The sequence below is a fragment of the Amblyomma americanum genome, chromosome 8 (genome assembly GCF_052857255.1).
Source record: "Amblyomma americanum isolate KBUSLIRL-KWMA chromosome 8, ASM5285725v1, whole genome shotgun sequence".
NCBI classification, from domain to species: Eukaryota; Metazoa; Arthropoda; class Arachnida; order Ixodida; family Ixodidae; genus Amblyomma; species Amblyomma americanum.
The window spans coordinates 75,331,513-75,343,736 of record NC_135504.1 but is presented as its reverse complement, the minus strand read 5'-3'; positions in this window follow the sequence as shown (position 1 = coordinate 75,343,736).

The window sequence follows — 12,224 nt, the reverse complement described above, 5'->3', positions numbered from 1 at the left end:
TAGTTAGATGAGCGAATGAAATTAAGAATTTCTTTCCGGGGATATGGTGGCCGCAGCTAGCGCGGGACAGGGTTAATTGCAGGGATATGGGAAAGGCCTTTGCCCTGCAGTGGGCGTAGTCAGGCTTATGAGATGATTATGAAAACGCTTTTGATTGAACTGCAGTATTTTGAAAAATTTGGTCTGCACAATTTTGTGCATATATGCGACCGCATTCTCGTTGACCCAGGCTCAGTAAGCAATTTTAATGCGTAAGCCTTTTTTTTTTAGTTCATGAGTGGCGTGCACGGAAGTTGTAGACGGAAGTTGTGGACGGAAGTGGTCCGCACGGACTACCAATCATAAGTTGTATGGCAAATGAAAGAAAATGTAAAAGTTGATTAAGCAACATTTGATATGAAATATATTGTGCGCACCAGGAAGCAAGTGCACCAAGCCGCAGGGCGCAGCCTGCCACATTGCCTCGGTTCTTTCCTTCTCCCCTCATGACACCTTTGGCCAGACATACACGCCTGTAACAAGGATGTCAAACACACTATTACTAGGTGAAGTTAGGGTGACTCCCTCGACATAATCGTCAGGGCCCTGCTTTACTCCGGGCTCGAAGACCGGTATCCCCCTTCCGATTAGTCATAGCTCTTCCCAAAAAACTACACTGCCATCAACATTCCTGGCCCGGAATGCCTGTCCGTCTGACTCATGTCCTTCTTTCAGTCAAAGCAAGCACTTATCAGATCAAGAGATCGTGTTTTGACCCAGGCACCACGCGCTAAGGACAATGAATTTATCGGCAACTCCACTGGAATGGAATGCGTGTTTCTGTGTGTTCCAGCGTTTAGTGCTGTGCTCTGCGTGTGTTTTCCGGCGTTTTGTGCTGTGCCCGAAGTACGGCCACTGGACACCCTTCTGGACTGTGGTTCATCACTTTTTTTTCTGGTGGGGGGGGGGGGGGAGTAGCTTAACTTGGCCCCATTGTACCAGCCTTTTTGCAACCCCTATAAATTCTCGTCTGGAACAATCATATAGCACTCTGAAGAATGGTCCCCAGTCGAAACGTCAGTAAGTTTTGCTTTGTTTTTAAGCGAAATTTATTGCCCCAGGGCATCAATGATGGGCGAAGGTTTGATGAAAGAACTAGTAGTGATTAAATGAAAAGAAAAAGGCTAGCTGATTTGATGAAGTCCAGTAGAGAACGATGGTACGCTCCCTGCGTCCAGGCAATGTATGAAGCAGGGTTGCTTGGTGAAAGACCCGCTACCTTCAGGTGCCGGATCCTTGGAGGCTTGAGAGCTGGGCAGTCCCACAGTAAGAGATGAATGTCGGCTTCAAGCTCCTCGTGTTTACATATCGGACACCCAGGCCGAGGAAACAAATCTCAGTACTGAGACCACTTCCGAATGACGGCAGGTGTGAGGGCAACCCTGACCCGGATCATCCTAAGCGCAACCTCCTCTGCACGGGTAAGACCGCGGGGGAGGGTTACCGCACACGGAGGGATGAAAGCACGTGCGCGGCGCCGGAGGAGTTCCTTTCCTGATGAAAGGAGGGTAAAGTTGTCCAAATGAAGGAGCCGAGGCAATGATGAGTCTGGATTCGCAAGGCGGGTCGCTAAATCTGCCTTGCTTTGAGAGGTCAGCAGATCCCATGGGGCCTACTCAATACGTACTGACTGCGGGATGCGTGCCGCGAGCCGGTGGATGTCCTGACATATCGTTGAACAGCGACTAACACGTCGTAGCAACCAGACAACTTGAAGGGCGTCAGTGCGGATGACAGCGCAGGCTGCAGGGAGCATAGTTATGGCGGCCACGGAGCAGAGTGTTTCTTGAACTCCAACGACCTCAGCACTAAAGGACGAAGGGGGTTCCGTAAGCTGAAACCTAGAGGTTTGATTCAGGGCAGGTCTGCACGGGCAGTAGATTGCTGTTGTTGTTTCGCAGGCTTGTATGCTTGCGTCTACGTAGACAACAATGGATCCTTCAGGCAGGAAAGCATCTTGTTCCTCGAATTTCTGCCGACACAACGATGTCGAATTAGCAGATGTTGGTAGGCAATTATCTGTTGCCTTGCTGTCGCTGAGACAAACTTTCGTGGGAGAAGAACTGGCGTTGGCGGCTGAAGAATGGAGTGCGACGTTGCTTAAGTTTTCAGTGCATGCATGGATTGCGATAGACTGGCCTTAAGGCTGCGCGCATCACGGCGCTGCTGCACCAGCTCATCAATGGTATTGAGCTGAGCATTCTCTTCTAAAGCTATGACCAGTGGGATGCGTGGAAGGCACGTAATGGTCCTCATAGCCTCTCGGTTCACGGCTTCAAGGCGAACCCATTGGGCTCTTGTAAGATGTTGAAACTGGGCTTGGTAAACAATACGCGGCTGCAAAACTGCCCTCACCAATCGCCGTGCAACGAACGAGCCTGCGCCACCCGTTTTAGAAGCAATTCTTCTAATCAAACCTGAGAAAGCCATGCAGTTGCTGATCCTGATTGGCGAATCATTAAGCCAAGGATTTTTACACTCGGACTTTCCTGTAAAGGGATGCCTGATCGACAAAGACGGATTGGACTTGCAGCAAGTTTACGGCGTCCCCAGCGGTTGGCGACCGACGTGTATGTTGTTTTCTGCGCAGACAGCCGAAGTCCGATGAATGATGCGTAATTAGAGGTAACATCCAAGGCAGATTGAAGGGCAGCCTCCTGAGTACGGACATCTTGTTGAGTACTCCACACCATGATGTCATCAGCGTACTTAAGAAATTTTATGTCACGGATGTCCAGTAAGCGCCAAGCCAGCGGGATGAAAGCAGTATTAAATAACGCCTGCGACAATACTGATCCCTGGGGCACGCCGCAGAGAGGAACAAATGATCCGACCGCTTCGCCGCTGAGGCGTATTGCAAATTTCTGCCTTCCAAAAATGTTACGACAAAACTACGCACTCTCAGAGGGAGATGAAGCATGTCAATGGAGTTCAGAATGGCTGCATGACTGATGTTGTCATATGCCTTTTCAAAGTTCATTGCTAAAACGGTACGCACATTGCTGCTGCGGGTAGATGACAAAACTGCAGATGCCAAGACAGCCAACTCGTCCTCTGTACCAATATATGGACGGAAGCCGATTTGTGTAGGATGATAAAAACCGTGCTGCTCTAGCCACCACGACATTCGTGTGCTAGCATTTTCTCCGCCAGCTTGCACAGCGTAGGAGTTAAGGAGATATGACGTAAGTTTGCAAGGTCCGTCGGAGGCTTTCTAGGTTTCGGGATACGAATCACGACAGCGGATTTCCAGCTCTCGGGTACGACGCCATCCAGCCATACTTTGTTTATGGTGTCTAGTAGTTGAGGGAGTGCAGCGCTACTCAGGTTCTTGTACACCTCGCAATGAATATTGTCCGAGCCGGGCGCTGTTTTCCGTTTCGGATCAGCTATTGCAGCCTGCAACTCAGGCATAGAGAACGGACACACGATTCCATCTGCGTCGACATCAAACGGCATTTGATATACATGCGCTATGATGCCTCCCATAATTGAACTATCGGCTGAAGAAGGCACAGCATCGTATTTTGGGAAAAACTTTCGAGCTGCTTCTTTGGCGAAATCATCTGGTGACAAGTTAACCGCGAAGCATGCGGTTCCTGCTGCGTCAGTAGAACGGCGACCGCGTTCCATTGTACGGAATGTTCGCTAGAGAGAGGCATTCGAGGATTTTGCAGAAAGTTGTTCGCACCACGCATGCCACTGCCGTTGAGAGAGGTCGCGTTCATATTTACGTGCCTTGGCTGTAAGAGGAATCGCGCACGTGCCTGTGACGAAGTAGTGTCTCGTGCAGCAGCCAGCTCGGCTTGGCGGCGTGCCGCCCACAAGTTAAGAAGGCTGAGGTCTGGTGCCGGTCGACCAACATCAATCCAGGTGGTAGTTGTTTGTATGCGCTCAACAAGGATTGGCGAAGAATCTGAAGAGAGATCGTCCATGCAGGAGCGAAAACTGTCCCAGTTGATCACAGAACATTTGTAGCGTAAAGGTGGGAAATGTGAGGTGTGAAGACCGATGATGATAGGGTGATAATCACTTCCCCAGCAGTCTGGCTCCATGTGCCAGGAGGGAGTACCCGGTCCCGACCACCACGTCAAGTCTGGAGCATAGGAAGCACTGCGAGTTTGACGCACTGGCCGTGTTGCTGTCCCAGGATGGTTGAGCCGCTCAAATTGGGCATCCGTGAAGGCGTCCCGCACACGCCTGCCGCGAGGGCTCGATGTGGGGTACTCCGATCCTGGTGAGGGGCGTTAAAGTCGTCTCCGACTAAAATCGGACACCTGGGATACTTCCGACGAACACTTATTAACCAGCCAAGATTAATACGAGAGGAAGCGACACCGGCTGGTCTAACGTAAAATGAAACGAATCCAAAGGTTCCCTTCTTAAATTTCGCAGCCACTGCCACTACCTCTTGATACGACGTGCACTATTTTTCGAGAGCAAGGCGTACATGCGGAAAACGTGAGTCCACATACACCGCCGCCTTTCCCGGGGGAGCATCAGTTTGTACACGACGGTCTATCATTGAAGGAGACATGCAGGCACTGAAGCCTGGAATCGATAGCAAGGCGTTTGTCTCCTGTAGCAGCATGGCCCATACCTGGAGCTTGTGAATTTGTAGTCGGGTCTTGAGCTCTCCCACCTTCGTGGAAATGCCTCTGCAGTTCCACTGCAGCACACCAGCACGACTGGAACTTGCCATTTCTAGTTACTAGCCCAAGCACTGTTGAATCACGGACGTCAGGTTGGACAACTGGTTGACCATACACGGACGTCAGGTTGGACAACTGGTTGACCATAAACCGGAGCAAAGAAGTCGCAGAGTTGCCCAGTGGCATTTCGGTAATCTGGGAAGAGGCGGCAGGAAATGACACTGGTGGGCGTCAGGAAGGCAATGTTGCAGCGCCATTGATAGATCTGGTGGATGATTCCGCTGCCCGTCTACGTCGAGCGAGCAGTACACGGTGTTGCCGGAGCTTGGTGACCTCCGCTAAAAGACGGCCGATTTGTTCGTCTACTGCGCCCATATCGTCCTGCGGTAGTTCAGGCACACTGCGCTGCGTTGTTGGCTGTTTTCGGAGGCATTCTTTTCGCACAGTAGCATTAGCCTTAAGGCTGCTGAGCTGAAGGATCATGCGAGGTGTCCTCAGGAAGCTCCGGCCACTCGTCGTCATCCCACTGGAGAGCTGCGAACCGATTGGATGTCTTCAATGAAGTTATGCTGTCTTGTATTGGCCAATGCTTAGTCATTCTACGACGAACCTTTTGTGTTGCCTTTTGTTTTGTCGGACAGCTTGGAGATGTTATCTCGTGGTCGCCGGATTTATAAAGGCCGCAACGATAAGCCACTTTCCCTTCCGATGTACGTTCACCGGCAGCAGTGAAGGGGCAGGATTTGCGCATATGTTCAGTACGGAAGCAGTTATAGCAATATACCGCACTCGGTTTATATGGCCGAGGCCGTAAAATACAGCCATAATAGTACAGACGGGCTGGTAGTGTCAGAGGGCCTTGCAAGGTGACTATGCAAGAGCGCCCCTTTCCCATGCGTCGGGTCTGGATGACACGGTGCGTGGGACAGTACAGCTCACGCTGGAGTGCAGCTTGATCCTCAGTGATATCGACGCTGTAGACGAGGCAGCGCTGCAAGTCGGAGCCTACAGCTAAATACACTTGTACTGGCACTGAGATTTCGCTTTTTAGTGAAATACTGGTCAGCATTTGCAGCCGTTCTACGGCAGTCAGAGTGGGAAGCCACAAAGCAATGGTGTTGGACTTTGTCCTGGCTGTGGAGCCCCGAAAACCCTTGGTTCCGAGGCATGCGTCCAAGTTAGCGTGTAAAATCTTGTTTGGTATATCCTTGAGGCTTCTGTTGGCCAGGGATTTAATGGTCACTTTGTAAGAAGACGATCCGGGTGTATAGGCTCTACCGAGTTCTCGATCGTAAGACAAGTGCGCTTACCTTGGGAGCCATCGAAGATGGAATCGGTTGGCTGCCGTTTGAGGGACGCTTGTGGGTTATACGACGGCACTTTTGCACGGGTAGAGGTGCCGATAAGTCCATTGGATTGCACGGTTCATCATGCCGTGCGGTTTGAGGCCCATCCGGGGGTGTAGAGTTGATGGTCATTGGCCCTGGGGGCAGAACACTTACGAGCAGTTCGGCATTTCGGGAAGGCAGGAGGGGTGCGTCTGCCGATGAACCTGGAGCACAAAGCTGCACCTGGCGCCGCGGATCAGGTGTCGACTGCGTGGCAGGTGCTGCCACGAGAGACGCCGGCAGAGCTACCTCCGCCAGCGTGGCAGCGGAGGCACTAAGCCTAGCGTCAGTGCCCATCTCAGCTGCAATCATGCATGGTTCCCAGGAGACCTCACACGGTGAGAGGACGTCTGGAGGTGAGAGGACGTCTGGAGCTTCTTCAGAAGGCGAAGTTGCCCTTGTCTTCAAATAGGGCGCGTATTTTAAGAGAAGTGCATCCTCCTTGTTTTGTGTTTAAGTGTATGTCAGTCTACTTCATAAATACATAAATTGTTCGTGTTTTTTGCATAAAGCATGAAACACAAACACACAAGTTCAGGGACCCAATAAAATTTTTTAAGGGTCCCGACCACTATAAGCTAAATACATATGATCTAGACGACAGCAAAAAATAACGCAACTATTCAGCAGTAAACACATTACAGCAGGAGGCACTGGACTCGACTGAAAAGATCAAGTAAACACGTTATTTTTAGACAAAAAACACAAACCAAAGCACTAAAGAAGATCGACTAGGATGAATTCAGCATAAAATGATTTTATTTTTTTAAGGCATGAAGAGTAGGTGAAATTTGAACGTTAAAATATAGACTATTCCACAAATGAGGACCCATAAATTCTAGTCTTTGTCGACGATAATTTGTGTGTATTGTAGGAAGCAAGAGCCGATGTGTTGTAGTAGACATGTTGGTGCGTAGTGAGTGACGAAGTCATAATGTTGTTAAATTTAGTGTGTAGTGAATGATCTGATATATTAAAGAAGCGGTATTATAAGTTACTAGGTCGTATATACTATAGGGTACCCAGAACGACAAATAATTCATCCGGATGTCCATACTGAGTATTTTGTGCGACAATTCGAAAAGCTCTTTTTTGAAAAGCACATAAGGGGCTCATGCGTGATGAATATGCGCATCCCCAAACAGATATACAGTAAATAATCTGTGAATGGACACAGGCGTTATAAAGGTTAACAAGTATATAGACGGGGAAGAAATTTTGGCATTTCAAAAGTATATATAGGCCGTATGAGGCTTTTTTAATCACTTATCGGACTTGTAAATCAAACTTGAGATAACTGTCTATCACAATACCCAAACATTTTGTGTTGGTAGCATGCTCAATAGGCCAATTATCGTAAACTACATCTGTATGCTGAGAAACAATTCTTCTTCAAGAGTGAAAAAGGATAAAAATTTTACTAGGATTAAGGTTGATTGCATTCGCCATGCACCATTTATGTATATTTTGTTACTCTTCATTTACTTTTGTAATCAGGGCAGTTTCATACTACAGTCCTAGCATCGGCATATAATACATTCTTGGGTAATTGAGAAGGCAAGTCATTGATATAAAGCAAAAAAAGAAGCAAAGGTCCCAAGACACACACACACAAGGAAGGGACCTTGGGGCGCCAACATTAATTATCTTAGCACTGCGCTGTGAATTTTCGAAGGAAACTACTTCTTGACGGTCTTTTAAGTAACATTCAATGAGTGTTAGGGGTGTGCCATTGACGCGATAATCAATTAACTTTCCTTTAAAGATAATGTGGTTTAGAGAATCAAAGGCATTGGCGAAGTCGATAACGGGCCGAATGCGCGGATATATGCAAGGCTGCTCACATAGCACAGTTTGACATTATAGACATTGCGGTGGGGCCACGCCACCGCAGTTGGAATGTTGCTCTCACCATTCGCATTTGTACAGGTGCTCGTGACTGCGCTTGGTTTCCTGACGCCAGCTTCATCGCCTGCGCTTTCCCCGACACCGGAAGGATGGCGTGCTGACGCAACGACGGTGACAGCCGCGTCTGGAATGGATCAATGCTTCCTATCTTCGAGCCGGCCGCAACCTTCGCCGCCACTTCTGAACACGGAATCACCTTTCGTTTGGCAACCTGGAACGCTGTCAACTGATCCGTGATGTGATAAGGGCGCCAACGTCTTCGACACGTCGGGCCACGCCACCGCAGTTGGGATGTTGCTCTCACCATTCGCATTTGTACAGGTTAGTTACCTCGATGCCTACACTTCTCACGACAACAATGTCTGTCTTGCTGCGGTGTCGTGGCCACCCGATTGTTGCAAGCGTTTTCGTTCAGCGGCGTTGTAATTGTGTCGCCTTTCGCTGTTAGCTGGTGATATTGATTCGAACCCTGGTCCTATGACGCCCCAGAAAATAAGCTTGACTCAATATGCAATGCAATTCAGCGGCTAGAGACAAACAATGCAAGCCTTCTGAAATCCGTTAATAAAGTTTTAGAAATGCATATCACCCTTAAAAGTGACTTAGACACGCTAACTAAACGTGTCTATTAACTGGAAACCAAGCTTGTGCATGGGCCTTGTAAGCCGCTCCCGGAAACCTGCAACAGCGATGTTCGCAAACTGCAAAAAAAAATTGATGACCAGTATAACCGTTCAAGACAGTTGAATGCATTGTTCTTTGGTGTTAAAGATACCGACTGGTCAGAAACGTGGGAAGACACCGAGGCTCTTGTTCGTGAATTTTGTCAAAATAAGCTAAATGTTTCAGTCCAGTCTATTGCAAGGGCCCACCATATCGGTCGCTATTAATTGATAAAAATCTACCAATAATATTCTACAATGAAAAAGATATTCGACACTTTGCTAAGCTACCCGCCGCGGTGGCTCAGTGTTTAGGGCGCTCGACTACTGATCCGGAGTTCCCGGGTTCGAACCCGACCGCGGCGGCCGCGTTTTTATGGAGGAAAAACGCTAAGGCGCCCGTGTGCTGTGCGATGTCAGTGCACGTTAAGGATCCCCAGGTGGTCGAAATTATTCCGGAGCCCTCCACTACGGAACCTATTATCCTTTCTTCTTTCACTCCCTCCTTTATCCCTTCCCTTACGGCGCAGTTCAGGTGTCCAACGATATATGAGACAGATACTGCGCCATTTCCTTTCCCCACAAAAAAAAACAATTATTATTATTATTCGCTAAGCAACGGCAATAAGCTTAAGGAAACAGAATTCAGGATATCGCGTGACTACTGGGTTGATGTACGCGATAAGCGTCGAAAACTTTGGCAGTTCTCGAAGTCGATAAAGGAGAGTGACCGTCCCCGCCTTGTCTTCAACAAGATGTTTATAAACGATAATATTTACGTCTGCGACACGGATGCCAACTGCGCAGCTCGTTTGGAAACGTCAGGAAATTATACGCCACAAATAGAAGCTCGGACCCCGGGAAGACCCGATGACTGACCCAATCACCTACCTGCCTTACCCCATTCAAGTAACTCTTCCTTCGCCACTTGATAAGCGTAGTCGTGATACCGCGTTCTGTTTTTTTTTATACAAATGTGAGGAGTATCCTCTCGAAAGCCGTTCCTATTTCCTCGCTCATCGACTCATGTTCTGCATCATTAATCGCGCTCACGGACAACATTCCTGACGACAAAATTTTTGTTACTCAAGCAACGTTCAATATATTTCGCTGCGACAGGGCGAATGGGAGAGGCGGCGGTGCTCTGTTGGCAATGAAAAAAAGACTTATCCTGTGTACCTATTATAGCTTCTACATTTCTGGAATGTGTATGGGCTTTGCTAAAATGCAGTACTAGAAACATACTTATTGGTGTTTTTTATCGACCACCAGATTCGGGAAGTGTTTTCGCTGACGAATTTTATCGCATTCTTAGTGAAGTGTGCAACCGTTTACCAAATTGTGCTTTATTGATATTTGGTGACTTTAATTACCCCCATGTCAATTGGGCTACACTATCTGTCGCGGCGAGTGAAAGAGAATCGAACGGATTTCTTCAGTCATGTGTAGATTTTTCTTTATCTCAACTCATCATGGAACCGACACCGCGCGCTCCCACACGCTCCAACATACTTGATCTAATACTTATTAATATTCCTGACATTTGCACCAACATCAGTTATATTGATGACATCATTACTGGAAACATGGTTTGTTCAGAGAGGGGTAGGAAGGTGACTAATAAGAAAATTAAATCCTATAGCAAAACTAACTTCGATGGAATGAATGCTGAACTATCTCTCTTCACTGGCGTTTTTCTTACTAGCTTCTCGTCCCATACAGTTGAAGAAAACTAGATTGCGTTCAAAAATGTGTTCTCCACCCTTGTTGATAAGTACGTACCAACCATAACAATTAGGAGTAACAGTTCTGCACAACGGTTTAACAAGCAACTTCGGCGCATAAACAACAAATAAAGCGATTATACAGGAAAGCCGTCAAGAACAATCATACATCATCGTGGCTTAAATACAAGCAGTACGACAAGAAATACCAGGCCTTACTTAAATCCTCTCGTCGACACTTTTTTAACCACGACCTAGCATCTATGCTGACTAACAACCCTCGAAAATTTTGGCAAGCAATAAACCCCAGCAGTCGTCCTGAAATTACGCTTACTGACCCCACAGGCGCCACTGTTCCAGAGTCAGAGTGCGCACAGATATTAAACAACGCATTTTCATCTGTGTTCACCCGCGAGGACGTCTCTTTATGCCCAAACATAGGTACACTTTCAGATGTGATTATGCAACACATTACTATCAGCGAGTCCGGTATCATATCACTACTTAAAATCGCAAAATGTCGGCTGCATCTGACCACGTTTGCTTCAACAACAAGTTGTTAACAAGCACATCATAAAGCATTTCGGTAATCTTATGCACACTTTTTTCACAGTCATTGTCATCCGGCCGGATTCCTAATGATTAGCGCACAGCCAAGGTCATACCAATTTTTAAATCTGGCGATCGCACATCCCCTCTTAACTACCGACCCATTTCATTAACTAGTACCGTCTGTAAACTACTGAAGCACATCATACATTCGAAAATCGTAACATACCTAGAAGAGCATAACATAATCTTCAAATATCGGCACGGCTTTCGCAAGGAATATTCATAATGAGCAGTTACCGGGATTTACTAATGACTTGCTATCCTGTATTGACGTCGGCTACCAGGTGGATGCCATATTTCAGGATTTTGCCAAAGCTTTTGACCGCGTTCCTCACCACAGGCTACTAACGAAACTACATCTTAACATTGACACACAAGTCATTTTAGGGATAAAAGATTTTTTTGTCATTCCGAACACAGTTCACTACAGTTCCTCTTTTACTCCAGTCACGTGCAGCGTTCCACAAGGGATCGTGCTTGGTCCATTGCTTTTTCTAACATATATTAGTGATTTACCTAACTGCATCTCGTCCCGTGTAAGACTTTTCGCCGATGACTGTGTAATTTACCGTAAAATTACTACTGAAACTGACCAAGAAGCGTTGCAATCAGACCTAAACGCGATTAATGTGTGGTGTTCTGACTGGAAAATAACCCTAAACCATACCAAAACTAAGTGCATGTCATTTACACGTTCCTATTCCCGCATTCTAACCTCATATTTTATAGATAACAATATTGTCGAGCTTACTACCACATACAAATACCTAGGAGTAAATTTCCAAACGGATCTAACATGACATCATCACATCAGCGTTACTCTTGCAACTGCTAATCGCTCACTCGGAATCATGAAACACAGACTAAGGCAAGCACCCTCACACTTAAAGAAGCTCGCATATACCACTGTGATGAGACCTAAAATTGAATATGCATGCGCAATCTGGGACCCGAGCCAGGATTACATCATACGTAACATTGAATCCCTGCAAAGCCGTGCTGTTCGCTTCATTTTTTCGGACTATTCCCCGTACACCAGAGTCACATCTTTAAAAAATTGTGCCGGGCTAGATCCACTATCACTACGACGAAAACACGCTCGACTATCTCTGTTTCACAAGCTTTATCACCACGACGTTTTGCATGACGAGTTCTTTCAGCCACATTGCCACATCTTCCCTCGCCCTGATCATCCTTACAAAGTGAATCGCCCAGTCTGTCAGTCATCACTTTACGCGC